The 26,591-nt window shown below is 40.4% G+C and overlaps 1 protein-coding gene across 3 annotated transcripts in view; it reads right to left on the reverse strand.

Annotated features, from left to right (window-relative positions):
* The window catches only part of JAKMIP2 (janus kinase and microtubule interacting protein 2), a 194,796-nt gene extending 175,035 nt beyond the window's left edge, over positions 1-19,761 (reverse strand). For all 3 annotated transcript variants that reach the window (XM_061423907.1, XM_061423906.1, XM_061423905.1), the window contains exon 1: positions 19,507-19,761. The gene's annotated coding sequence lies outside the window, so the exon portion shown is untranslated. The remainder of the gene's footprint in view (positions 1-19,506) is intronic.
* Between the last annotated feature and the right edge of the window lie 6,830 nt (positions 19,762-26,591).

A 26,591-nucleotide genomic window follows, 5' to 3' on the forward strand; every position in this document is an offset into this window, starting at 1 on the left:
TTATATTTGCAAAGTGTTCAGAACCTCACAGGGCACACAACAGGTGCTCATTCAGTACTGCTCCCCTTCACAACTCAAAGTCAGACACGACTGAGCAACTTCACTTTCCACTTTCATGCATTGGACAAGGAATGGCATCCCACTCCAGTGTTCTTGCCTGGAGAATCCCAGGGACGGGGGAGCCTGGTGGGCTGCCCTCTATGGGGTCACATAGAGTCGGACATGACTGAAGTGACTTAGCAGCAGCAGCAGCATGCTCTCTCATCATATAAACCTTATTTGAGCTCTTCAGTGAAAATGAATCACGTGGTGTTAAGCTTGGAGTTTTGTCTAATTCAAATAAACACTGTGAACTAAAACCACTAGAGGCTGATGAAAGTAAGATGATGAATATCCAAGTGAAAATTTAAAAAAAATTAATTTTTAAAGAAATTAGATATTTGGGCACACATAATATTAATTAGATCATTGGGTTCTCAAACAATTTTGTGAAAGGATCTTTTTCTCAAAACTTTAGGATGACATTCAGTGGGTATCTGTGTTTGTGTGTGTATGAGTGTGTGCTTAGAAAGCCAGAACGACCCCATCCTCCCAGCCTTTCCTTTATGTCTCTGGCTCACCAGGGACATTGTGGTTGTCCATAGAAGCCAATTTGGAGCCTCTGATCCTGAGAGAGCAGAACTTCTATCTTTCAGAAGCCCTGTAAAGTCACTCTGGACAGTTAATTATTTGGATTTGTGGATGATTTACAAATTTGGATGACCAAATTTTTCTTTTAAAAATATTCACCACAGTTTACTAGATAAATAAGTAAATTTTATTTTAGTAAATTTGGAAATCATAAAAAACCAACAAAGAAATTTCTCATAAAGTTCAGTTCAGTTGCTCAGTCGTGTCTGGCTCTTTGCGACCACATGGACTGCAGCACGCCAGGCCTCCCTGTCCATCACTAACTGCCAGAGCTTACTCAAACTCATATCCATCGAGTTGGTAATGCCATCCAATCATTTCATCCTCTGTTGTCCCCTTCTCCTCCTGCCCTCAATCTTTCTCAGCATCAGGGTCTTTTCAAATGAGTCAGTTCTTCACATCAGGTGGCCAAAATATTGGTGTTTCAGCTTCACCATCAGTCCTTCCAATGAATATTCAGGACTGATTTCCTTTAGGATTGACTGGTTGGGTTTCCTTGCAGTCTAAGGGATTCTCAAGAGTCTTCAACATCACAGTTCAAAAGCATCAATTCTTCGGCGCTCAGCTTTCTTTATAGTCCAACTCTCACATCTATACATGACTACTGGAAAGACCATAGCTTTGACTAGACGAACTTTTGTTCACAAAGTAATGTCTCTGCTTTTTAATATGCTGTCTAGGTTGGTTATAACTTTTCTTCTAAGGAGCAAGTGTCTTTTAATTTCATGGCTGCAATCACCATCCGCAGTTACTAGTGTGCTAAGTTGATTCAGCTGGGTGGTCAGACTTTTTGCAACCCTATGGGCTGTGCCTGCTAAGCTCGTCTGTCCACAGAAGATTTCCTAGGCAAGAATACTGGAGTGTGTTGCCATGCCCACCTCCAGGGGATCTTCCCAACCCAGGGATCTAACCCACACCTCTTTATGTCTCTTGCATTTGCAGGCAGACTCTTTACCACTAGCGCCTCCTGGGAAGCCCCAAAGTTACTACCGAAATCTAATTTCTGTTACTATTTTGATTTGCACTTACAAAATATATACATGTTTATGGAATTTTTTCTCTTTTCACAAAACTGATGTTAAATTCCATCTTTTGATTTTTGAACTCTTTTTTTCTTCTAATTTAAAAGAGGTATCTTACATGTTTTCCTAAGTCACTGAACCTTTTCCTACAACATATTGCTTAGAGAGTTTCATTACATTCAACAGTTGGCAAAGGCCACAAATAATTTATCAAATATATCTCATCTATATACAGGGACAGGCAAATCAAGGTTTCAACCTTTTTTCATCCAAACTTACTCTTTTCAAAACTCCAACTATTCAGTACAAGCAAAAAACTGAAACAAAAGAAGTTTTAAGTTGCATGAATTTAGAACCGTGGAAACTATAAGAGCACAGGAATATGCTCTTCATAGTATTAAATTCTGGAATTTGTACTGCTCAGTCCTTTTCACATTTGAGGATTTTTTCCAGAAATGAAATTCTTGTAAAACTGCTCTCTGAATCTCTTTAGAGAAAAAGAAAATTTCACAGTTTACAGAATTGTGAAAAACACAGCATACAAGGTTTTCTGGGGTTTTTATTGCTTCAAAAAAGTAGAAAGGAAAACTAGAGAATATTCTTTTATTAAAATATATTTAATACCTATTCAGGTATTTGTTTTAAAGAGAGAATCCCAGATTATGTTGTCAAATACACGTAACTCACAAATGATCTCCTAAGAGTTACTAAAACAAAAACTCCAAATGGTTTTAGGACTGGTGTTCATTCAACCCTTTGTTTTCATTCCTCACTGAAGAAACTATGGTTATGTGGACTTTGTTCTCGAGTGTCAATTTTAACAGAGTGTTACTATCCTTACTTTGCAAGAATTGGGTCTCGATTAATATTTAACAATAATAATATTAAAATATATTTGGCCTTTCTTTATTTAGTTTTCAGGAGCACAATCAAGTTTCCACTGCAAGAAGGAAGAGGTTTAGCTCATTAGGTAATATGACATTGGAGTCAGGAAGCCTTGAGTTCAGAATCTAGCTCCATCTGTTATTAGTTAATCTTCAGTATTAAATTACTTTACATCAATAAACCTTAGTTGAGGGATGAATAAAATAGGGATACTATTACCTTCTCCAAAGCGTGTTTTTGTATGCATGCAACAACTTTGGGGCAATGCTTGGCATCTAGGAAGTGCAATAAAACAAACATAAACCAACAAGGCAACAACAACTAACATTAAAGTCAATTGTGTTTGGAAAGCAATTTCTTAGTGTTTTTTTTTAACCTGAATTTTGTTCATAAAGTAGATTAATGTGCCTCATAACCTCTATTTATTAAGCTAAACACTATATTTGGCTTAGCAAATGAAACATTTATCTTCAGAGAAGAAAGATAGGATTGAATACTATGAGGATTCAAAACCATCCTCATCAACATGTGTGTTAACAATTCAGGCCAATTAGCTAGAAGCCGCTGTGGTTACTTCACAAAAACAAAGACTTGTGCTGAAAACAGCAGTGCTATTTATGAATTCCATCTAAGTGTTACATGTGCTAATATTCTATTAAATTTGGCCCCTTTTCCTTATAAAAAACAGAAGTTTTACTTTTGGACAGGGACCAGGGATAACAATTGGAAGTCTATGAATGCTTTCTATTTTGGGGACCTTCAAATAGGCTTTTGTGGCATTGGTGATGATGGTAAGGATACACATGTGGAAACTTTTCATCCCCCATCCCTCTAAAAACCCTGCCCAAAGTTCCTTCCATATACAGAGACACACCCACTGACTATATATGAAAGGAAGGACTCAGTGAGGATAACCAAGTGGCCTTTATTTCCTTAGCACCTGAGTTAGGACTTAGAGTGCAGGTCAGATCATGTCATAGTTCTTGGGCTCTGATTCACATTACTGATGGATCCTTTGGTTCTGTGGGGCCACATCTCATACAACAAAAGAATTCTGAAGAAAGGAAATCTGGATTTGCATCTCATAGCTTCTCTCAGTGGTGAGGTTAGGCTGGACACAGGTAGACAATCTGAACTTTATCCTGACAATGATTATAAATGATATAACATAAAATAATGTAACATAATATAATACAATGTAACATAATATATACTATCTTCTCTTACTATCTTACATGCTTGTGAAAATTTAAAGCATGAAAAGTCCTTTGTAACTTATAAAATAAAGTGTTAAATACATATTAGTTATTGTGAAAATGCCTTTGCTTACTAATTATGTAAGAGATAAAGCAAATAATTGACGGAGCAGGGAGGAAACACTTTAAGCTACAAACTGTCCGGTTGAAATGTCACTGTGACTGCCCCCAAACCAGATAAACAGCATTAGATTTCATATAGATAGTTCATTTTTAGCAAATGCTCACCTACTGGGTTAAACTCATTTCAGCTTCCATATTAATGAAAACTGGATGTTTCTCTAAAGAACAAAAACAAAAGTTAACTGGGAAACAACTAGTGGAATGAAACTAGTGTAGTGGAATGAAAGCCGCTTCTCAAGTTGGCACAGTGGTAAAGAATCTATCTGCCTGCCAATGCAGGAGACGCAGGTTTGATTCCTGGGTCAAGAAGATCCCCTGGAGAAGGGAGTGGCAACCCACGCCAGTATTTTGGCCTGAGAAATCCCATGGACAGAGAAGCCTGGCAGGCTACAGTCCACGGGGTCACAAAGAGTTGGACATGACGGAGCACCTGAGCATGCACACACAATCTAGATTTAGTACATAATCCTCACCTGAAGTAGGAATGAGCCTTCATAGTGAAAGGGAAAGTGGCTCAGTTGTGTCCGACTCTTTGCGACCCCATGGTTTGTAGCCTACCAGTCTCCTCTGTTCATGGGATTCTCCAAGCAAGAATACTGGAGTGGGTAGCTGTTCCTTTCTCCAGGGGATCTTCCCAATCTAGGCATCGAACCCAGGTCTCCTGCAGGCAGATTGCAGGCAGAATTTTTACCATACTGTGGAACAAACCAATCACTATGTGTCTACCAAACCTTAGTAGAATTTATGACCAAAAGATAACAAGATCTAAACAAAAAGACGGACCACAGCCTTGTCTAACTCAATGAAACTAACAATGAGATCTGACAGAATGTGGTCCACTGGAGAAGGGAATGGCAAATCACTTCAGTATTCTTGCCTTGAGAACCCCATGAACAGTATGAAAAGGCAAAAAGATAGGACACTGAAAGATGAACTCCCCAGGACGGTAGGTGCCCAACATGCTACTAGAGATCAGTGGACAAATAACTCCAGAAAGAATGAAGGGATGGAGCCAAAGGAAAAACAACACCCAGCTGGGAATGGGACTGGTGATGGAAGCAGGGTTTGATGCTGTAAAGAGCAATATTGCATCAGATCAGATCAGTCGCTCAGTCGTGTCTGACTCTTTGTGACCCCATGAATCTCAGCACGCCAGGCCTCCCTGTCCATCACCAACTCCCGGAGTTCACTGAGACTCACGTCCATTGAGTCAGTGATGCCATCCAGCCATCTCATCCTCTGTCGTTCCCTTCTCCTCCTGCCCCCAATCCCTCCCAGCATCAGAGTCTTTTCCAATGAGTCAACTCTTCGCATGAGGTGGCCAAAGTACTGGTGTTTCAGCTTTAGCATCATTCCTTCCAAAGAAATCCCAGGGCTGATCTCCTTCAGAATGGACTGGTTGGATCTCCTTGCATTCCAACGGACTCTCAAGAGTCTTCTCCAACACCACAGTTCAAATGCATCAATTCTTCGGAGCTCAGCCTTCTTCACAGTCCAACTCTCACATCCATACATGACCACAGGAAAAACCATAGCCTTGACTAGACGAACCTTTGTTGGCAAAGTAATGTCTCTGCTTTTGAATATGCTATCTAGGTTGGTCATAACTTTCCTTCCAAGGAGTAAGCGTCTTGTAATGTCATGGCTGCAGTCACCATCTGCAGTGATTTTGGAGCCCAGAAAAATAAAGTCTGACACTGTTTCCACTGTTTCCCCATCTATTTCCCATGAAGTGATGGGACCAGATGCCATGATCTTCGTTTTCTGAATGTTGAGCTTTAAGCCAACTTTTTCACTCTCCACTTTCACTTTCATCAAGAGGCTTTTTAGTTCCTCTTCACTTTCTGCCATAAGGGTGGTGTCATTTGCATATCTGAGGTTATTGATATTTCTCCCAGCAATCTTGATTCCACATTGTGTTTCTTCCAGCCCAGCATTTCTCATGATGTACTCTGCATATAAGTTAAATAAACAGGGTGACAATATACAGCCTTGATGAACTCCTTTTCCTATTTGGAAGCAGTCTGTTGTTCCATGTCCAGTTCTAACTGTTGCTTCCTGACCTGCATACAAATTTCTCAAAAGGCAGATCAAGTGGTCTGGTATTCCCATCCCTTTCAGAATTTTCCACAGTTGATTGTGATCCACACAGTCAAAGGCTTTGGCATAGTCAATAAAGCAGAAATAGATGTTTTTCTGGAACTTTCTTGCTTTTTCCATGATCCAGCGGATGTTGGCAATTTGATCTCTCGTTCCTCTGCCTTTTCTAAAACCATCTTGAACATCAGGAAGTTCACGGTTCACATATTGCTGAAGGCTGGCTTGGAGAATTTTGAGCATTACTTTACTAGCGTGTGAGATGAGTGCAATTGTGCTTGATTCATGGACCTATCATTCTAGGTTACTATGCAATATTATGTAGTAATATAGTAATATATTACTATGCAATATTGCATAGTAACCTAGAATGATAGGTTCATGAATCAACACAAATTGGAAGTGGTCAAACAGGAGATGACAAGAGTGAACATCGACATTCTAGGAATCAGTGAACTAAGATGGACTGGAATGGGTGAATTTAACTCAGATGACCATTATATCTACTACTGTGGGCAGGAATCCCTTAGAAGAAATGGAGTAGCCATCACAGTCAACAAGAGTCCAAAATGCAGTACTTGGATGCAATCTCAAAAACAACACAATGATCTCTGTTTGTTTCCAAGGCAAACCATTCAATATCACGGTAATCCAAGTCTATGCCCTGACCAGTAACACTGAAGAAGCTGAAGTTGAACAGTTCTATGAAGACCTACAAGAACCTTCTAGAACTTACACCCCCAAAAAATGTTCTTTTCATTACAGTGGACTGGAATGCAAAAGTAGTCAAGAAACATCTGGAGTAAGAGGCAAATTTGGCCTTGGAGTACAAAATGAAGCAGGGCAAAGGATAACAGAGTTCTGACAAGAGAACGCACTGGTCATAGCAAACACCCTCTTCCAACAACACAAGAGAAGACTCTACACATGGACATCACCAGATGGTCAACACCGAAATCAGATTGATTATATTCTTTGCAGCCAAAGATGGAGAAGCTCTATACAGTCAGCAAAAACAAGACCAGGAGCTGACTGTGGCTTGGATCATGAACTTCTTATTAGCAAATTCAGACTGAAATTGAAGACAGTGGAGAAAACCACTAGACCATTCAGGTATGAACTAAATCAAATACCTTATGACTATACAGTGGAAGTGAGAAATAGATTTAAGGGACTAGATCTGATACATAGAGTGCCTGATGAACTATGGATGGAAGTTCGTGACATTGTACAGGAGACAGGAATCAAGACCATCCCCAAGAAAAAGATATGCAAAAAAGCAAAATGGCTGTCTGAGGAGGCTTTACAAATAGCTGTGAAAAGAAGAGAAGTGAAAAGCAAAGGAGAAAAGGAAAGATATAAGCATCTGAATGCAGAGTTCCAAAGAATAGCAAGGAGAGATAAGAAAGCCTTCCTCAGAGATCAGTGCAAAGAAATAGAGGAAAACAATAGAATGGGAAAGACTAGAGATCTCTTCAAGAAAATTAGAGATACCAAGGGAACATTTCATGTAAAGATGGGAACAATAAAGGACAGAAATGGTATGGACCTAACAGAAGCAGAAGATATTAAGAAGAGGTGGCAAGAATACACAGAAGAATTGTACAAAAAAGAGCTTCATGACCCATATAATCATGATGGTGATTATCTCTCACCTAGATTATCTCCCACAATGATCTCTCACCTAGAACCAGACATCCTGGAATGTGAAGTCAAGTGGGCCTTAGGAAGCATCACTATGAACAAAGCTAGTGGAGATGATAGAATTCCAGTTGAGCTATTTCAAATCCTGAAAGATGATGCTATGAAAGTGTTGCACTCAATATGCCAGCAAATTTGGAAAACTCAGCAGTGGCCATAGGACTGGAAAAGGTCAGTTTTCATTCCAATCCCAAAGAAAGGCAATGACAAAGAATGCTTAAAGTACTGCACAATTGCACTCATCTCACACACTAGTAAAGTGATGCTTAAAATTCTCCAAGCCTGGCTTCAGCAATACATGAACTGTGAACTTCCAGATGTTCAAGCTGGTTGTAGAAAAGGCAGAGGAATCAGAGACCAAATTGTCAACATCCCCTGGATCATGGAAAAAGCAAGAGAGTTTCAGAAAAACATTTATTTCTGCTTTACTGACTATGCCAAACCCTTTGACTGTGTGGATCACAATCAACTGTGGAAAATTCTGAAAGAGATGGAATACCAGACCACCTGACCTGCCTCTTGAGAAACCTGTATGCAGGTCAGGAAGCAACAGTTAGAACTGGACATGGAACAACAGACTGCTTCCAAACAGGAAAAGGAGTACATCAAGGGTGTATATTGTCACCCTGCTTATTTAACTTCTATGCAGAATACATCATGAGAAACACTGGGCTGGAGGACGCACAAGCTGGAATCAAGATTGCTGGGAGAAATATCAATAACCTCAGATATGCAGATGACACCACTTTATTTTTCTGGGCTCCAAAATCACTGCAGATGGTGACTGCAGCCATGAAATAAAAAGACACTTACTCCTTGGAAGGAGAGTTATGACCAACCTAGATAGCATATTAAAAAGCAGAGTCATTACTTTGCCAACAAAGGCCCATCTAGTCAAGTCTATGGTTTTTCCAGTAGTCATGTATGGATGTGAGAGTTGGACTATAAAGAAAGCTGAGCACAGAAGAACTGATGGTTTTGAACTGTGGTGTTGGGGAAGACTCTTGAGAGTCCCTTGGACTGCAAGGAGATCCAACCAGTCCATCCTAAAGGAGATCAGTCCTGGGTGTTCATTGGAAGGACTGATGTTGAAGCTGAAACTCCAATACTTTGGCCACCTGATGAGAAGAGCTGACTCATTTGAAAAGACCCTGATGCTCGGAAAGATTGAGGGCAGGAGGAGAAGGGGATGACAGAGGATCAGATGGTTGGATGGCATCACCGACCCATGGACATGGGTTTGGGTGAACTTCAGGAGTAGGTGATGGACAAGGAGGCCTGGCGTGCTGCGGTTCATGGGGTCACAAAGAGTCAGACAGGACTGAGCCACTGAACTGAACTGAAACAAAAAGAACAAAGAATGTCCTTATCATCTCCTATAAAGGGACTATAACTCGCCAGGCTCCTCTGTCCATGGGATTCTCCAGGCAAGAATACTGGAATGGGTTGCCATGCCCTCCTCCAGGGGATCTCTCCAACCCAGGTATCAAACCCAGGTCTCCCGCATTGCAGATAGATTCTTTGCCATCTGAGCCACCAAGAAATCCCAAGAATATTTGAGTGGGTACCCCATCCCTTCTCCAGGGGATCTTCCAATCTGAGGAATTGAACCAGGGTCTCCTGCATTGCAGGTGGATTCTTTACCATCTGAGGTACCAGGGAAGCCCATAATAAATACATAGTAGGTACTCAAAGAATTTAGTTCTTTTCTGGATAATTTTGAAAAGTAAGTTGTAAAAGTAAGTTTTCTTTTTATACTTTTATATCCTGACCATTTTAGATATTTTTGTTTTAAGAGGGTCAAGACTATTCCATTTGTTGCTGGAATAAACTGGTTTACTTGAATTATAAAGGAAACTCGATAACGATGGATGTCCTCAATTCTTTTAAAGAACAGAACTGAGTCAGCATCGAGTCTGAAAAAAAATTCAGATTGACCCAACGGAAAGTGCTCTTTTGCAAAATGACTATCTCCTAAACAAAATGCTTTTCTACTATTTCATCAGCTATTCTCTGTCATAAAGATCCTCTTGTTAAGAAAACAACATTTGAGGACATCAAGAATGTGGTTAGCGATGGCACTATGTGAACCAGGAATGGATCAATGCCACTTACATTACAGTTGACCATACAGTCAAAGATCAATGTTTCAAAGCAAGTGGATGATATAAAATAAATTTGGACAGTTAATGTTTTCAAACCATACAAATGTCCGTGGAAGTACAGTAAGCAAATGGCCAGTGACTAGCAGACCACCCTACCTGCCTACTGAGACATGTATATGAGGGTCAAAAAGCAACAGTTAGAATTGGGCATGTAACAACAGACTGGTTCCAAATTGGGAAAGGAGTGAGTCAAGGCTGTATATTGTCACCTTGCTTCTTTAACTTATATGCAGAATGCATTATGTGAAATGCCGGGCTGGATGAAGCACAAGCTGGAATCAAGACTGTTGGGAGAAATATCAATAACTTCAGATATGAAGATGACACCACCTTTATGGCAGAATGCAAAGAAGTAAAGAGCCTCTTGATGAAAGTGAAAGAGGAGAGTGAAAAAGTCAGGTTAAAACTCAACATTCATAAAACGAAGATTAATGTATCCGGTCCCATCATTTCATGGCAAATAGATGGGGAAACAATGGAAACAATGACAGACTTTATTTTGGGAGGCTCCAAAATCACTGCAAATGGTGACTTCAGCCATGAAATTAAAAGACACTTGCTCCTTGGAAGAAAAGCTATGACCAACCTAGACAGCATATTAAAAAGCAGAGACATTACTTTGCTGACAAAGGTCTGTATAGTCAAAGTTTTGGTTTTTCCAGTAGTCTAGTATGGTTGTGAGAGTTGAACCACAAAGAAAGCTGAGTGCTGAAGAATTGATGCTTTTGAACTGTGATGTTGGAGAAGACTCTTGAGAGGCCCTTGGACTGCAAGAAGATCAAACCAGTCAGTTCTAAAGGAAATCAATCCTGAATATTCACTGGAGGGACTGACGCTGAAGCTGAAACTCCAATACTTTGGCTACCTGATGAGAAGAGCCAACTCATTGGAAAATACTCTGATGCTGTGAATGATAGAAGGCAGGAGGAGAAGGGGATGACAGAGAATGAGATGGTTGGATGGCATCACCACCTCCACGGACATGAGTTTGAGCAAGCTCCAGGAGTTGATGATGGACAAGTAAGCCTGGTGTGTTGCAGTCCATGGGGTCGCAAAAAGGCAGACATGACTGAGTGACTGAACTGAACTGAGCTAGAAATATTAATTTTGTCTCTTTACTACCATTAGGTGGTCTTGGCTAAGTCATTTAGGTTTGATTTCAAAAAATGTAAACAGAGTGAAAAATGTTAAGATATAAAATCACACACCATACTTAAAAAAGACTGGACACTGGCTTCTCTGGTGGCTCAGTGGTAAAGAACCTGCCTGCCAATGTAGGAGACACAAGTTCCATCCCTGGTCAGGTAAGATCCCACGTGCGACGGAACAGCTAAGCCAGTGCACCACAACTATTGAGCCTGTGCTACTGAGCCCACATGCCACAACTACGTAAGCATACGATCCCTAGATCCTGTCTTCCACAAGAGAAGCCACCACAGTGAGAAACCTGCTCACTGCAACTAGAGAGTAGCCCCTACTCTTCATAACTAGGAAAAAATGTCCCCCTGGCAAAGACCCTGCACACCAAAAATAAATAAAATTTAAAAAAAAGAAGATTGGATAATGTGTGTAGCTACACCTGTCCAGATAAGAGCATTCATGTGAATCAGGCATGTTTAAGCATGCTTTTTGAGACTGGGCTGTTTTCAATCCATAGAGTAAAAAAACCGGAAGGTTGCACAGTGGTGGAAGAATCAATTTCCCTTGTAGCAGGCTATTTTCCTCTCTTGTTTCAGAGTGTGGCACTGCACCCTGAGGAGCCTCAAATGTGGACAGTCTAGCTAAGAAGAGAGCTGCTGCTGCTACGTCACTTCAGTCGTGTCCAACTCTGTGCGACCCCAAGGACGGCAGCCCAGCAGGCTCCCCTGTTCCTGGGATTCTCCAGGCAAGAACACTGGAGTGGGTTGCCATTTCCTTCTCCAATGCATGAAAGTGAAAAGTGAAAGTGAAGTCGCTCAGTCGTGTCTGACTCTTAGCCACCCCATGGACCGCAGCCTACTAGGCTCCTCCATCCATGGGATTTTCCAGGCAAGAGTACTGGAGTGGGGTGCCATTGCCTTGCTCAAATGCTCCTTCCATGCAAAATTAACTAGGGGTCAGTTCAGTTCAGTTCAGTCGCTCAGTCGTATCCGACTCTTTGCAACCCCATGAATCACAGCACGCCAGGCCTCCCTGTCCATCACCAACTCCCGGAGTTCACTGAGACTCACATCCATCACGTCAGTGATGCCATCCAGCCATCTCATCCTCTGTCGTCCCCTTCTCCTCCTGCCCCCAATCCCTCCCAGCGTCAGAGTCTTTTCCAATGAGTCAACTCTTCGCATGAGGTGGCCAAAGTACTGGAGTTTCAGCTTTAGCATCATTCCTTCCAAAGAAATCCCAGGGCTTATCTCCTTCAGAATGGACTGGTTGGATCTCCTTGCAGTCCAAGGGACTCTCAAGAGTCTTCTCCAACACCACAGTTCAAATAAGGAGTCCTTTTTACTTCATTTTTTTTAAAGCTATGGTTTATTTTTAATGACTGCTAATTATGTCTCAGGCATCTGGCTCAAAATACTGTAAATTCTAAACTTTATAGATACTTTTATTAAATGAAGTGCTTTTAAAATAAAACTTAGTCATAATTCAAATGTCTTCATTAATACAACAAAAAAATCATACGCCCTCTGAAATTAAGATTTCGTCCTCACTTTGTTGTTAGTTAACAACCACTCAAATTCCTACTTAAGAGATGCAGGAGACAAAGACTAATCAGTGGAATAGGAGGAATTTCTTCCTCCAGGTCTAGGTAACCCGAGGGAGCAGATGATGGAGAAGAAACTCCAGTAATTCCAGAGTTCCCATTTTTACAAACTGAATTATCTAAGAAATTCATAAGAATACAAGTCTGGGATCTATAACATCTTCAAAACACCTAAGTTCCTCTCTCTGTCTCCTCTAGCAGAATTACCATCATGTGGATTCTCATGTGAATTCAGAGTGTTGGTTTTTAATATAAACTCTCCAGATTGGTACTGTTTTATATAAAATTACCAGCTCAATGGACATGAGTTTGAGCAAGCTCCAGGAGATGGTGAAGGACAGGGAAACCTGGTGTGCTGCAGTCCATAGGGTCGCAAAGAGCTGGACACGACTGAGCGACTTAACAACAGACTGAGTGACTGAACAACAATTGTCTTTTATATAAAATTATTGGCTTGCTATTCTTTTATTGGTAGAATGACACAATACTCTAAATTTTACAGAACGGGACTCGTTTAAAATATTCCATCTAGCTGTTTTCATTAGTATTATTGCATTAAAAAAAAACAGTTTTTGTTTTGGAAAATATACTAAAGTTAGGTATATCTGACCTGTGAATAGTTTACAGGCCTTAAATATATGGGTCAGTACTTTCATGGAAAGTACCTCTCCATGAAATGTTTATTTTTAGAAGGTATCTCTCTCCATGAAATGCTGCACAAGGAAGAGCCAGATAAGGGATGTGGGTGAGAAACACTTGCTTGGTTTACATTTTCACTGTGGTTATGCTGGGTAGCATTTTCCAAGAGAACATTTCCAGTTTGGATCAGAAGGCATGATGACAATATCACCCTCTTTTCTGAAGCACAAGCTCACAAGGCTTTTTCAGAGTCATAATGATCTCAGCAAAATTTCCTTCTTGAAAATAATACCAGTGAATAGTTTTCTAAACAGACACTGTCAAATAAACCTAGTCACATTTGGTTTTCCATCTCTGTTTTAATTGCAGTTGACTCCAGAATTAAAGCACTGAAGCAAATGATCTAAATTTCGATGCCAAACAAAGAAAGGGAACAAAGACTTTTTCCTCATACTTAGGTTTCACTGTAGCTCTATCTTTACAACTTTGATAAATGCTATAAAGGAAACAGAGAGAGTACAAGAGTAATAGCAGAGATTTAAGATATACTAAAGGAAACCTCTCCAAGGAATTACATTTTTTTAATCTTTTTTAAGAAAAAAAATTTTTTAATGTGGACCATTTTTTTAAGTCTTTATCGAATTTGTTTCAATACTGCTTTTGTTTTATGTTGGTTTTTTGGCTGTGAGGCATGTGAGATCTTAGCTCCCTGACCAGAGACTGAACCCTCACCCTGAATTTGAAGGCGAAGTCTTAACCATTGGACCACCAGGGAAGTCCCCAATAGTTACATTTAAAGCTCAAACTTAAAGTATAATAATAATCCAACCACCATTCATATTTTAAAAGGGGAAGAGCCAGAAGACTGGGCTTTCATTTAAAAACTTCATTTAAAAACTGGGCTTTCATTTAAACTTTCATTTAAAAATATAGGTTTAAGAAAAATACAGGTGCCAAAAATATATCTGAGTTTAGTCTAAGTCAGGTGATAGCTATGTATGTTGTTTAAATGAGTTTTATGAAGGATTTAAGTTGGTCACAGAGGTTAGGACTATAGGGTGCGCCTACCATAATGAGGAAAAGTAACACAAATCTGGAAGAGATATTTGTTTCTGTAGTTATTGCTAATGCATGCACCTGGTGAAATTCTTAGCAATTCAAACCTGGATTTCTCTGACTTGGGCCCAAAACTTATTCTTTAGCAGCAGACAAAAGAAGACCAAAGTCAATTTAATACCCATTGTGAGATGCAATGGCAAGTCAGAATAACAGATCTCATATTTCGTGAAAAACAATGCTTAAAGCACAGCTGCTGTAAATGAAGTAGGAGCTGCCTGTATTAAAAGCAAAGAATGAAGACCCCAAAGTGGAGGAAAATAACTTGAGTCATCAAGATAAATGCACACAGAGATTAAAAATTTACTAGAGGCATATTTCATTAACATGGAAAGATGGCCACTTAAAATTAAAAAAAAAAATTATAAAACAGTGCTCAGAGTATGGCCCCATTTACGAAATTATATACCTGAGTGTGTTTATAGAAAAAAATCTATATGCCACCTGAAATGGCATATAGAAAAAAAATCTAGAAGGAAGTATTTCAAAGTACTAACAGTAATTACTTTTTGATGGTAGATTATGGGTGATTTTCTTACACATTTCTGCCTTATCTTTTTTTATTCTAACAATGAGGATATTATGTTTAAAATGTAAAGAAAAAAGGACATTAAAAGGACATTTAACTGTATTGGTGAATACTGATTTAAAGCAGAATGCCTTTAATATGATAGATCTCACTTGTACTGCAAGCTAATTAATTATAAAGGATGTTTCGCAATTGTAGAATGACAGTTCAGATGGCATATTTTGTTCTTTGGCCAGCACTGAATTACTAAACAGTCAGACAAAGTACGCCCCTACAATGGTAGCAAAGAAAGGGAGATAGCAAATAGTTAGAATATTCTGGAGAAAAGTATTTAACTTTTGATGGCTTAGAAAAGCATAAACATGAATGTCCAGAAAATATCATAAGGTTGTTAAACTTATGTACACTTATTTATGATTTAATATCATTTTAATTTTTAAGAACATGGAGGTTGAGAGATGCTTAACATAGATACGTGGACATATAGGTAGGAGGTGTAGCTAAGTTTCTTCAGATTAATTTCTATAGGAAATTAATTTGGTCCTAAGCACAGAAAAAGACTTCCTTGATGGCTCAGTGGGGAAAGCCATCGCATTCCACTTGCACTGCAAGAGACACAGGAGACATAGGTTCAGTCACTGGGTCAGGAAGATCCCCTGGAGGAGGAAGATGGCAACACACTCCAGTATCCTTGCCTGAAAAATCCTGTGGACAGAGGAACCTGGTGGGCTACAGTCCATGGGGTCACAAAGAGTCAGAGGTGACTGAGCAACTAAGCACACACACAGCACAGCAAGAAATTGTTACTCCCCTCAACTGCATGTCATTAAAAATAAAAACAATACTCAGCCATAAAATAAGTCCACATCAGTCCAACAAAGTTCTAATTTTTTCCCAGACAGATGTTTCTATGTTTTATGAAATATCGTGATTCCCAGGTTTTCTCCAAAATAATTTCTGTTTCGACCCTTTTTTTTTTTTGGCTGATGTCTAAAGAATGCACTTAGTCTATCTGGAAATTCAATGTGACCAAAGAACATACCATGGCCCCCAAAATATTCAAATAAAATTTGGGCCCAATTAGACTGTTTACCAAACCCAAAACTGAACAAGCCTAATCGCCCAAGCCTCTTTCCTCTTATGTAAAATAATTATTATGGCACTACCTGTACTCACATGATAGAATTTGGGGGGATATAAGATGACAGATAAAGAATGTAAAATGTCTTTAAGAATTATAAAAGAGTATATTAAGAACAGGTGTAATGATGGTGTTAATTATAACTCTACTGTTTTCATCATTAACTAATTTCATGTGTGTACAGCTTATATGGGAGAAGGCAATGGCACCCCACTCCAGTCCTCTTGCCTGGAAAATCCCATGGACAGGAGAGCCTGGTAGGCTGCAGTCCATGGGGTTGCTGGGAGTCGGACACGACTGAGAGACATCACTTTCACTTTTCACTTTCATGCACTGGAGAAGGAAATGGCAACCCACCCCAGTGTTCTTGCCTGGAGCATCCCAGGGAGGGGGGAGCCTGGTGGGCTGCCGTCTATGGGGTCGCACAGAGTCGGACACGACTGAAGCAACTTAGCAGCAGCACAGCTTATATAGCCAGTAAGGAAATTCTATATTGCTAGAATATGAAAATTGTGCTAGTCATATAAGAGCTCTACAAACAGTTGTTTTTCAATTGATTACTTCATCATGTTTGGAAAAACATTTTCACGTGGTAAGATATTAGTTGGGATGTGCAAACACAGGGAATTATAACTGACCTCTCAGAGTAACACCCAAGTATACATCTAGTTTACTTATTCCAGTAAAAACCAACTGAGTGATTTATGTTAAAACTTCCAAGATAAATTCTGTTTTATTTTAGGTACCAACACTATGAAAAACATTGTAATAATTTTTCTATGAATGCGTGAGAAATGTAGAAAACAGTTTTGACTCTCCAGATATTTTCTAAGTACCCCGATGGAACTTGAAGCATGCATGTAAAACTGAAATATGTTCTGAGGCCACTTGAAGAAACAAGGAATATCCTATCCCAAAGTGAGAAATTAGATAATATGTGTTTATCCCAAATAAAGCAAGCTTTATGAAAGTTTAAATACCAGTCAAGATATTTAACATTACAAGAATGGCATTTTCAAGACAGTATTTGAGAAAAAGGTAATTAACTTTGCTTGCTAAATAAACAGCACATTTAAATAATAACATGTATATATGTTCCATATATTTTGTATTTTCTGACATCAAATTGATTCTTGAATTATTTTGTATCTAGACCCCACTAAACTAAAAATAGTTCACTTTTCTGTGGCCCTCAGCAAAGGTCATATAATCATCCAAGGCTGTAGGATCCAATCTACACATGTGTTCCCATGAGGTCTGACCACACAGCTGAAACACTGCTGACAGCTCCGTCCATGACTTACAGTGATTTGCTTCTGCTCAAACTGTGCCAACTTCACCTATAAAACCACATCCCAATGAAAATTCAAAACAAAGGAAATAAAACAATGCCCAAGATAACTGTTTTCATTGCATGAAACAGGGTCAACTACAACATGTCTTAATTTTTTTTAACGCTTGCTGAAATTTTCTTACAAGTCAAAAGTTATCATTAAAGATTCAGGATGCAGCGTGTTATACCATTTTTGTTATGACATACAAGTCCAGCACCTCTTTCCCTGCTCTACTTTATGTAGTTGTGATAAGGCCCACGGTAGCATGACTTGATGCAGGTGTGAATCTATATATCACATGCCATGAGCATATTAAATCTATTCTTCCCATTAAGTTGCTGAAGAGCCTTCCACTATATAAACCAAACAGGACATTTATTCTCAGAGAAATTAAACTATAAACCTGATTCAAATGCATGTAAAAATTGTAAATGAAGTCGAGCAGTGTGTAAAATAAAATGCAGGGTTAAAACAAGTGTTTTTTTACATTGTAAAAAATGTTTGCACTGACAATGATATTGTTAGAGAAGAGGGAGATGGATAAAAAATAGGCCACATGCTAAATGTAATGTTACTAATGTAGTTTTACCTGCAAGGATTTTTCTGGCTTTAATTCAACAAAATCCATTATCCTGGGTGGTAATGGAGCTTTGTACTTTACTCATCTCAGGCATCTTTAGTATCCTGAGCTGCCTTAAAGCTGTGATACAGTAAAATATCAAGCAGATCCCACTAAGCATTTGTAAACTACAATAGCCCCCCATTTTGCCTACAAGCCACACACTCTCAAGCTGAGCTTTGCTCATTCGCTTGTTTCATTTCGTTGTACAAGCAGGCTAATTTGGAAATGGCTAGGTTACTTGGGAACACCTAGATGTTCAAAACCATCCCACTTTCTTACTTGACCACCCAGAGAAGTAGATCCATAATACAACACTTGAGGGAACTGTAAAATGGTGCCTGGATACTGAAGGAATGAACAGCAAATAGCAGCACTAGTAAATAAAATGAATGCATTTCACCTTCCAGCTCATCTGTGCTTCCTGGGACACAACACATAAACATGAAAGGGTTGGGGTAGAATTTCAAGAAAACTGATGTCTTTCAACATTCACTTGGCAAGATGCTGGACACAAAATAATACCACAAGCCACCTCCCTTTCCCATCAGTGTAAATTCGGGGCTCTCAAATCACCCCCCACAAACCCCAATTAAAAATAAAGGAAAAAGGCAGCCTATAATACAGATTGTCCTAAGTGGTCACAATGAAACTAAGGGACAATAACAAGAATAAATCTTGCATTAATCCAAATGAAGTCAATGAATAATAATACAAACCAGAAGCATAGTCTCAAAAATATGCAATTATCTCCAAGCATGCAAGGGCATTTAAAACCCATAAAAATCATTGCAAAGCACACTCTGCATATAAATATGTTTCATAAATGCTAAGTAACATGTGTATAGATGATATGCATATCCACAGGGTATCCATTTGTGTGATCACAATCAAATCTGTACACTAAAAATGAAATTCTATCCGGCAAATTGTTTCTCAGCAAGAGCACACCAGAATATGAAATAAAAGGCTAAATTCTGGGGCTACCTTTTCTTAGCAATGAAGGAAATAAACAAAATCACCTTATAATTGGGCCTGCAGGCTTAGGAGGCACCAAATGTGTTTTTGAAGGAAGGCCCGACCCTATATGTGAGAGCTGCAAATGAAATGATTCCTTTCAATAACATCTATTTCTTGGGAGCTCTTTTTCCACCCCCTGATTCTGTTGCTAAGCTTGGAAGGAAAGGAACCAAGTGGCTCAGTCTGCATTCTGAGCCAGTTCAAGATAAAATCAGAACACCAAATATACATTTTTTTAAACACAAGCAGATGCCTCCTCACTTCTCTCTCCCTGGCAACCTTCCTCTCTTCCCAGCCCCATCACTGTCTCCACATCTTCCTCCCCATCACTGAGGGAGTCATTGTTCAATGAAGGCCACAAATGTATACACAGGTTATTTAATAGTCAGCTAAATCAAGAAGCGAACCTTGCTCCCTGCTACTTACCATGCAGAGATCCGGAGAAGCTGTTGAAAGGAAGGAGAGATGCAAACTGAATCCATTTTCCTTGTGACCGAGTCGGATGCAGCCTCCGAACCCAACATCAGCAGCGGCTGCCGGGATTTCTTCCCCTCCCTCTCCGGTTGGCGACGGTGCTAATAGGAACCACCCTTCCAGCCCTCACTGGAGTATCAGCAGTCGAAGCGGCAGAAGCAGCAGCATCACCACTTGGCCTCCTCCCTCTCGGAGGATGGGGTGAGCTCAGAAGCAGCCAGGAACTTGCAGCAGACACCTCCTCTGGCTCCTCCTCTCCTGCCCCCTCCTCCGAAACCCCACCCCTGCTGCGGTAGAGGCTGCCTGCCCAGGCAGCTGCCGGTTGTCATGGCAACCACCAATGGCAAGCGACCAGGCTAAGGGGAGGGGAGATGGGCGAAAGGAGTTGCGGGGGCTGGAGGGGAGTGAATTCGTGCTGCTGCCCTCTGGGATGCTCTTGGTCTCTCCTACCGTGGACTTCAGGTTTTTAAAAATGGGGCAAGGGTGTATAGCCATGGGAAGAGAATAATTTAAATTTAATCGAAATGTAGACTGAATCATACAAGACAGCTTAACTGTTTTTTTCATTTTCTATGGTTTTCCAATAAATGTTATTAAATTTGCCATTGAATAAATAATAGCAAATATGGAGAAAGTTATATTATGTAATAGGAGATTATTATCACTCCAAATACGTTTGTCTTTTATAGCATCTTTTACTCAAAGGCACTCAAGGTTGTTAACAAGGAAAACGAGTGACTGGAATTTGCAGTGTTTACGAGTCTGATTCCTTGTCACTGCTCTCTGCTTGTTCTTCTCTAGTGAGTCACTGGTCTTACTATTTTTCCAACTCCCTCTCTTAAGAGGAACTGGAGGTGTTTGGCATGCCCCTGTGGCAAAGGAAGTTAGAACAGAGGAAACAGAAATTCCTTGAGCAACCACGGCTGTCAGTCAGTGGATAGTTCCAAACCCTTTTAGTGTCAGACTCCTGAAGTGTTCAATTTCCTGCAGGAAATTCCATGCTATTTCAAGTATGCCCTTTTGGAGGTCCCACGCCAGCTGGTGGTCTGGGTGGTCGGTTGGTAGAAAGGACGTGAAAGCAGCAGTGCTGTGTTCTAGATGAATTCTAACTATAAATTATAAATGACACTAGTATTTATCTCGGGCAGTACTTGTAAAGATCGAATGAGATAATGCACTAAAGCACTGGGCATGTAGTAAGCGTACAATAAATGTTTACTCATTACTATTATTAGTAGTGGTGGTAGAACATTGTAGCCACTCCTTGATCCAAGAGATTGAAGGAATAGCGCGACAATCTCAGAATGGGAAAAAATTAAGGCGAGAAAACAGTGTGTGATAACTGTGATGTTGATGATGATGGTTATGGTGACGACGATGGCAAAAACAGTAAGGCTCTGAGAGATTCAAAGTTCTCTAAAACGTGACAAGTTAGGATGTTGTAAGTCTTAAAAGAGTTAAATAAATTGCCCAAATCCACATGGCTAATGCACAGCAGAGCCAGAATTAAAACTCTGACACTTCTATCACTAGCATTTGCTCTCTCAACCATTACATTTTCTGCCACTTCTCCATGGAATAGAGGTACTCTTTTTTAAGTTTTTTAAATTGTTTTTATTTTTTGGCCGTGCTGGATCTACGTTGCTACGTAGGCTTTTCTCTCGTTGTGGTGAGTGGGGGCTACTCTCTAGTTGGGAAGCACGGGCTTCTCACTGCTGTGCCTTCTCTTGTGGAGCACGGGCTCTAGGGTACACAGGCTTCGTTCAGTGGTTGCAGCTCTCAGGCTCTAGAGCACAGATTCAATAGTTGTGGTACACAGGCTTAATTGCTCCATGGCATGTGGGATCTTCCTGGATCAGGGATCGAACCCGTGTCTCCTGCACTGGCAAACGGTTCTTTACCACTGAGCTACCAGGGAAACCCTGGAGATACCCTTTGTTCTTAACCTGTAGGGTTATTTACAGATTCACATAGGATTAGCACAAATTTCAGTCAGACAATCTGGGCTTGACTGACTTTTGATATAATTTGAAACATGTTAATTAACTTCCCTGAACCTATGTTTCTTCACCTGTGAGATGGAAATCATCATAGAACCTCATCATGGGAATCCAATAGGGTGATGCATGTGGAGCATTAGCACATATCTAGCACATAGTAAATGTTCAATAAATGTTAGCTATGATGATTTGTTACTCATTCTTAAGTAATGTTAAAATAGGAGAGGACTTTTTCCTGCTTGGGTTCACACTTAATATCAGGGCCTTATTCTAACAAAGTTGACTTGACGGTAATTAGGTGGTTGAGGAAAGGCTTGCAACTCATCCTCAACACTTGGCATTGCCTTCCCCTCGAGGGAACGCTGGCATCCTGCTCCCATCAGAGCCTCGACAATCGCACAGTCTATACACACTTGGACATCAGCATCACGTAGGTATAGTTGTATAGCATAAAATAATGGTTTGTTATAGTCTAGCTTTTTTATTCTTCTCTGTATTTTATCTGCTGTCTCCACAGAAATGATCATGTAAGTAAGCAGAGAAAAAAGCTGCAGACTGTAGAAGCTCAGATGTGTTTAGGTGACGAAATCTTCCCCATAGGCCTTGTGAGAAAGCATTTCATCTTGAGTATCAAGAGCTGACTTGGGTGTGGTGAGTAACTCTAGTTTTCTCTCTTCCTATCAACATATAGTCAATTGGAGGGGAAACGTGTTTGGTGTTCCCTATTTGAATAAGTCCATAATTTAATGACTCAAGCAGTTTTTGTTTAGTTGTGTCCAACTCTTTTGAGACCCCTTGGACTGTAGCCTGCCAGGCTCCTCTGTCCATGGATTTCCCAGGCCAGAATACTTTTCCCAGGCCAGAATACTGGAGTGAGTTGCCATTTCATTTTCCAGGGGATGTTCCCAAACCAGAGATGGAACACACATGTACTGCACTGGCAAATGGATTCTTTTCCACTGAGCCACCAGGGAAGCCCACTCAAATAGTATTCTTCCCTTTTTTTTTTTTTTTTTTGCCATATCCATGCTGTACTGTTACCATTATTTAATAATAGTTTTCTTTAGATGTTTATGTGATATTTATTTTTGTTAACTTTAATTATTTGTTATTTATTTACTTTAAAAGAAAATTTGTCTCTGGCTTCAGCAGAACATTAATAAAATTAGGCATAGTAAAGAGAATGTTCCCAGAGAATGGCATGTAATGTAAAACAATATTTTTTTAAAACAGAGATTTCAGCTTCATTTGTAAGAATTTTTAGTTAAAACAAAAAAATTTTAAATTTCATTCCTTCTCTCTATTGGCATTTCCTCTGTTACCATGTTCTATCCCATGGTGTCTATCATCTTTTAATATACTAAGTTATTTATTTGGGTTTTAAAATTTTCATCTGTTTCTCCCCACTAGAATGCTAGCTATGAAATAGTAGTGATATTTGTTAGTTTATTTGTGAACAGCACCTGACCCATATTATATGCTCAATAAATATTTGTTGAATGAACAAGCCAGTAAATAAATGAACTATCAAAATTCTGCATTGAATTATGGATAAATAAGTTATTATAACATTATTTGTCCAGTTAAATATTTTTGATATTTCTAAAAATTAAAAAGTAATTACAGTAATTATCCTTTTAGTATACATGCATATCAGCATAATGTGTATCTAATGCATATTTTTAAGTATATATCTATTAAAATGGAAATGTTGGCCCACGCAAATTCAGAGTCATCTAGCATATTGCTGGCGGTCTTTGGGAAACACTTGTTTTGTTCTAAGAGCATCTTTTCCAGAAGTACTAAAGGTGACCAGACTGTCTACCTCTCCTTAGACCTCTCTAAGTTTGACTCTGAATTCTATGTCTGGAAAAAAGATGGTGTGAATGTCTGAAAAAGTAGATGGCGTGTGTGGGTCTTGGCTCCAAAAGCGGCATTAAATTTTCAGGAGAAACCACAGCATTATGGGAGGAAGCTGCAAAGTTTGAGCTCAGGAGACAGACTACCTGGACCGAGTCCACACTTCACTGTATTCTTTTCTGAGTGACCTTGGGCAATTTGCTTAATTTCTCTGTGCCTCAGTTTCTTTTGAAAATCAAAGTTCATGTGTGCCAAGAGCCAACATGTATTTGGCATGTAATAAATAAGTAATGTTATCTAATATTATTATTAATATAATTTTTAATAACTGTGGTTATACACAGCACATTTTTCTAGGTGTTTACAGAACACTCAGATCACTCCAGGCTATTCTAAGAACTTGCCGTTATGAGTGCAGATCAACTGCCAGCAGACTATGAGGCATTCTGGAGATGTTTATCTCAGAGATAGGCCAATGTCCTGATTCCACCCCCTCCCCCCGCCCCGGCAGAAGGGGCAACAAGCTAGGGATCATAGATGTGACTGCTGTTTATTCTCCCTTTCTATTCTGTAGGAGATTCTTAGCATATTGTGTGTTTACAGAGAACATTAAATGGAAGTGTCACGCGAGTGTATGTTCCTCGGTTCTTTGTCTCATCACAACAAAGATTTGGAGCAACGGACATTAAAACCCTCAGCAGATCACAGCTCTCGGGTCTTGGACAAACTGTGTTACAGCTCTTAGGCAAATCAGTGTTACAGCTCCATTTTATTTAGAAGATAGCAGGAGAATCCAAGACTCAAAGAGAAGAGAGTGGAGGAGTGCGTGGGGGGGGGGGAGGGAGAGAGAGAGAGAGGGAGAGAGAGCGCGCGCACACGCACGCGGGAGAGAGAGAGTCCATGAGAAAGCGCTTTGGCTCCTCCTTTTATATGTTTTTCCTCCACCTGGGCCTGCCCTATACAAATTGGGCTTAGCCAGGAGTGCTGTTTGTTCTGTTTGTTCTGCCTGAAGTCTTCACTCTGGTCCTCGGACCTTCCTTGTCTTTTAGCCACCGCCATTTTGGACTCCTTTTCCCTATTCTACCTACCTAACATTCCCCCCTCAAGAGATACGAGGCCCAGTTCTTTGGGAATAGAGGCGTCGAGGTCTTTCTGGCTACTTCCTGCTGAACTGGGGAGGCGGGGGGTATTGGGCCTCCCCCTCTTGCTAGTCTCCATCCTCAGAGTCCTTATAGTGGTGTCCAAGGGTGTGTGATATTTTCCGTGGTCAACTGTAGTTTTATATCTTTGTTGAACTGGCACTGCATGTTGTAGCTGGTTGACCTGGGCAGAGACAAAACAGGTTAGACAATTGACAGTACATGGAATAATCATAAGCATCATCAATATAGCATAACAAGGACTAGTAGGGACATGGTCAATTTTAAATTCACATCGCCAGGATAGCTCAAGTCCTTCCTTGTTCAGGGATCAGAAGATCTATCTCCTGTCTGTCTTGGAGTACAGTCTCTGTCAAGCTGTGTTGGCTCCTTAGAGTTATCCTGAGAAATCTTATCCCCAGAAACCAGATTTTGGGGGTGTTCATTAGAATGGCACTCATTGGTAGTTCTGAATAGGTATCTAAGATCTCCCAGGGGCTCACAGGTGTATTGAGTGTCCTCTTCTGTTTTCTTCCACAGCCTAACTCGTGAGTAGTGAATCCAGGAGTCATGTCCTGGTACCTTGACTGCTGTGGGGGTAGAAAGTATTACAGGGTAGGGGCCCTTCCATGTGGGCTGGAGGTGAGCCTTTGGGGACCCATCTTTCCAGACTTTAATTAGGACTTGAGTCCCTGGAGCATATAGTGGTGACTCTTTAGAATCTTTTGGGTCCTGGTTCATACCCCACAAGCGTATATCCTGTTGGAATTGCCCAATGGCCATGGTATAAGACTGGAGGGTCTGACCCTCTGGATCTAGGAAGAGGTCATTGACATAAACAAAAGGTCTCCCATATAGCATCTCTTAAGGACTAAGACCAACCTGCTCCTTAGGGGCAATGCGGGTACGGAGGAGAGCTATTGGTAAAGCCTCCTTCCATCCCAGGGAGGTCTCCTGGGTTATCTTTTTTATCGCTGATTTTAAGAATTGATTGGCTCTTTCTACTTTTCCTGAAGATTGAGGCCTCCAGGCACAATGGAGATAATAAGTAATGCCCAATGCTTTCAAGACCCCTTGGGTGACCTTAGAAGTAAATGATGTCCCATTGTCACTTTGTAATGACCTGGGCAGACCAAATCTTGGAATGATTTCATGGAGCAGGTTTTTTTACCACCTCCTCAGCCTTCTCAGTCTGGGTGGGAAAGCCTTCAATCCATCCTGTGAATGTATCTATCATAACTAATAGGTATTTATACCCTTGAGAAACTGGCATCTGGGTGAAGTCCATCTGCCAGTCCTCTCCTGGGTAGGCCCCACATCATTGGACGGGCTGGGCCAGCTGGGGTCTTCGAGCTCCTTGAGGGTTGTTTAACTGGCAAATGGGACAAGAGGAGACCACCTGTCTTATAGTTGTTTGGAGGCCTGTTCCTCTAAAGGACCTTTCTCGTAATCTTTGGAGGGCCTTTTCTCCTAAATGAGTAGTGGCATGTAAGGAGTTAACCAACTTCCATTGGAGGTTTCCAGGCAGAAAAAGGAGTCCCTCCTTTTGGAACCACCCCATATGATCTTCTTGAAAGCCCTCGCTCTTAGCTTTAAGAATCTCACCTTCAGTATATGAAGGAGTTTCTGGCAAATTAGTCTGTGGAACTAAGGTGGCAATCCCTATTAGGTCATGGTTCTGTAATGCTGCTCTCCTAGCTGCCTGATGAGCTGCTTGGTTACCTCGTGCCACTTCCGTGTTCCCTTTTTGGTGTCCTTTACAGTGGGAGACTGAAACCTCAGTAGGCAGATGGACTACCTCCAAGAGTCGAAGAATCTGATCACCATATTTGATTGGGGACCCTCAGGTGGTCAAGTGGCCCCTTTCTTTCCAAACAGCCGCATGTGCATGTAGCACCAGAAAGGCATACTTGGAGTCAGTGTAAATGGCTATTCTTTTTACTTTTCCCAGCTTTAAAGCTCAAGTCAGGGCTATGAGCTCAGCTAATTGGGCTGAAGTACCTGGTGGCAGAGGCTTAGCCTCTATGGTCTCAAAATT

The sequence above is a fragment of the Bos javanicus genome, chromosome 7 (genome assembly GCF_032452875.1).
Source record: "Bos javanicus breed banteng chromosome 7, ARS-OSU_banteng_1.0, whole genome shotgun sequence".
Taxonomy (NCBI): Eukaryota; Metazoa; Chordata; class Mammalia; order Artiodactyla; family Bovidae; genus Bos; species Bos javanicus.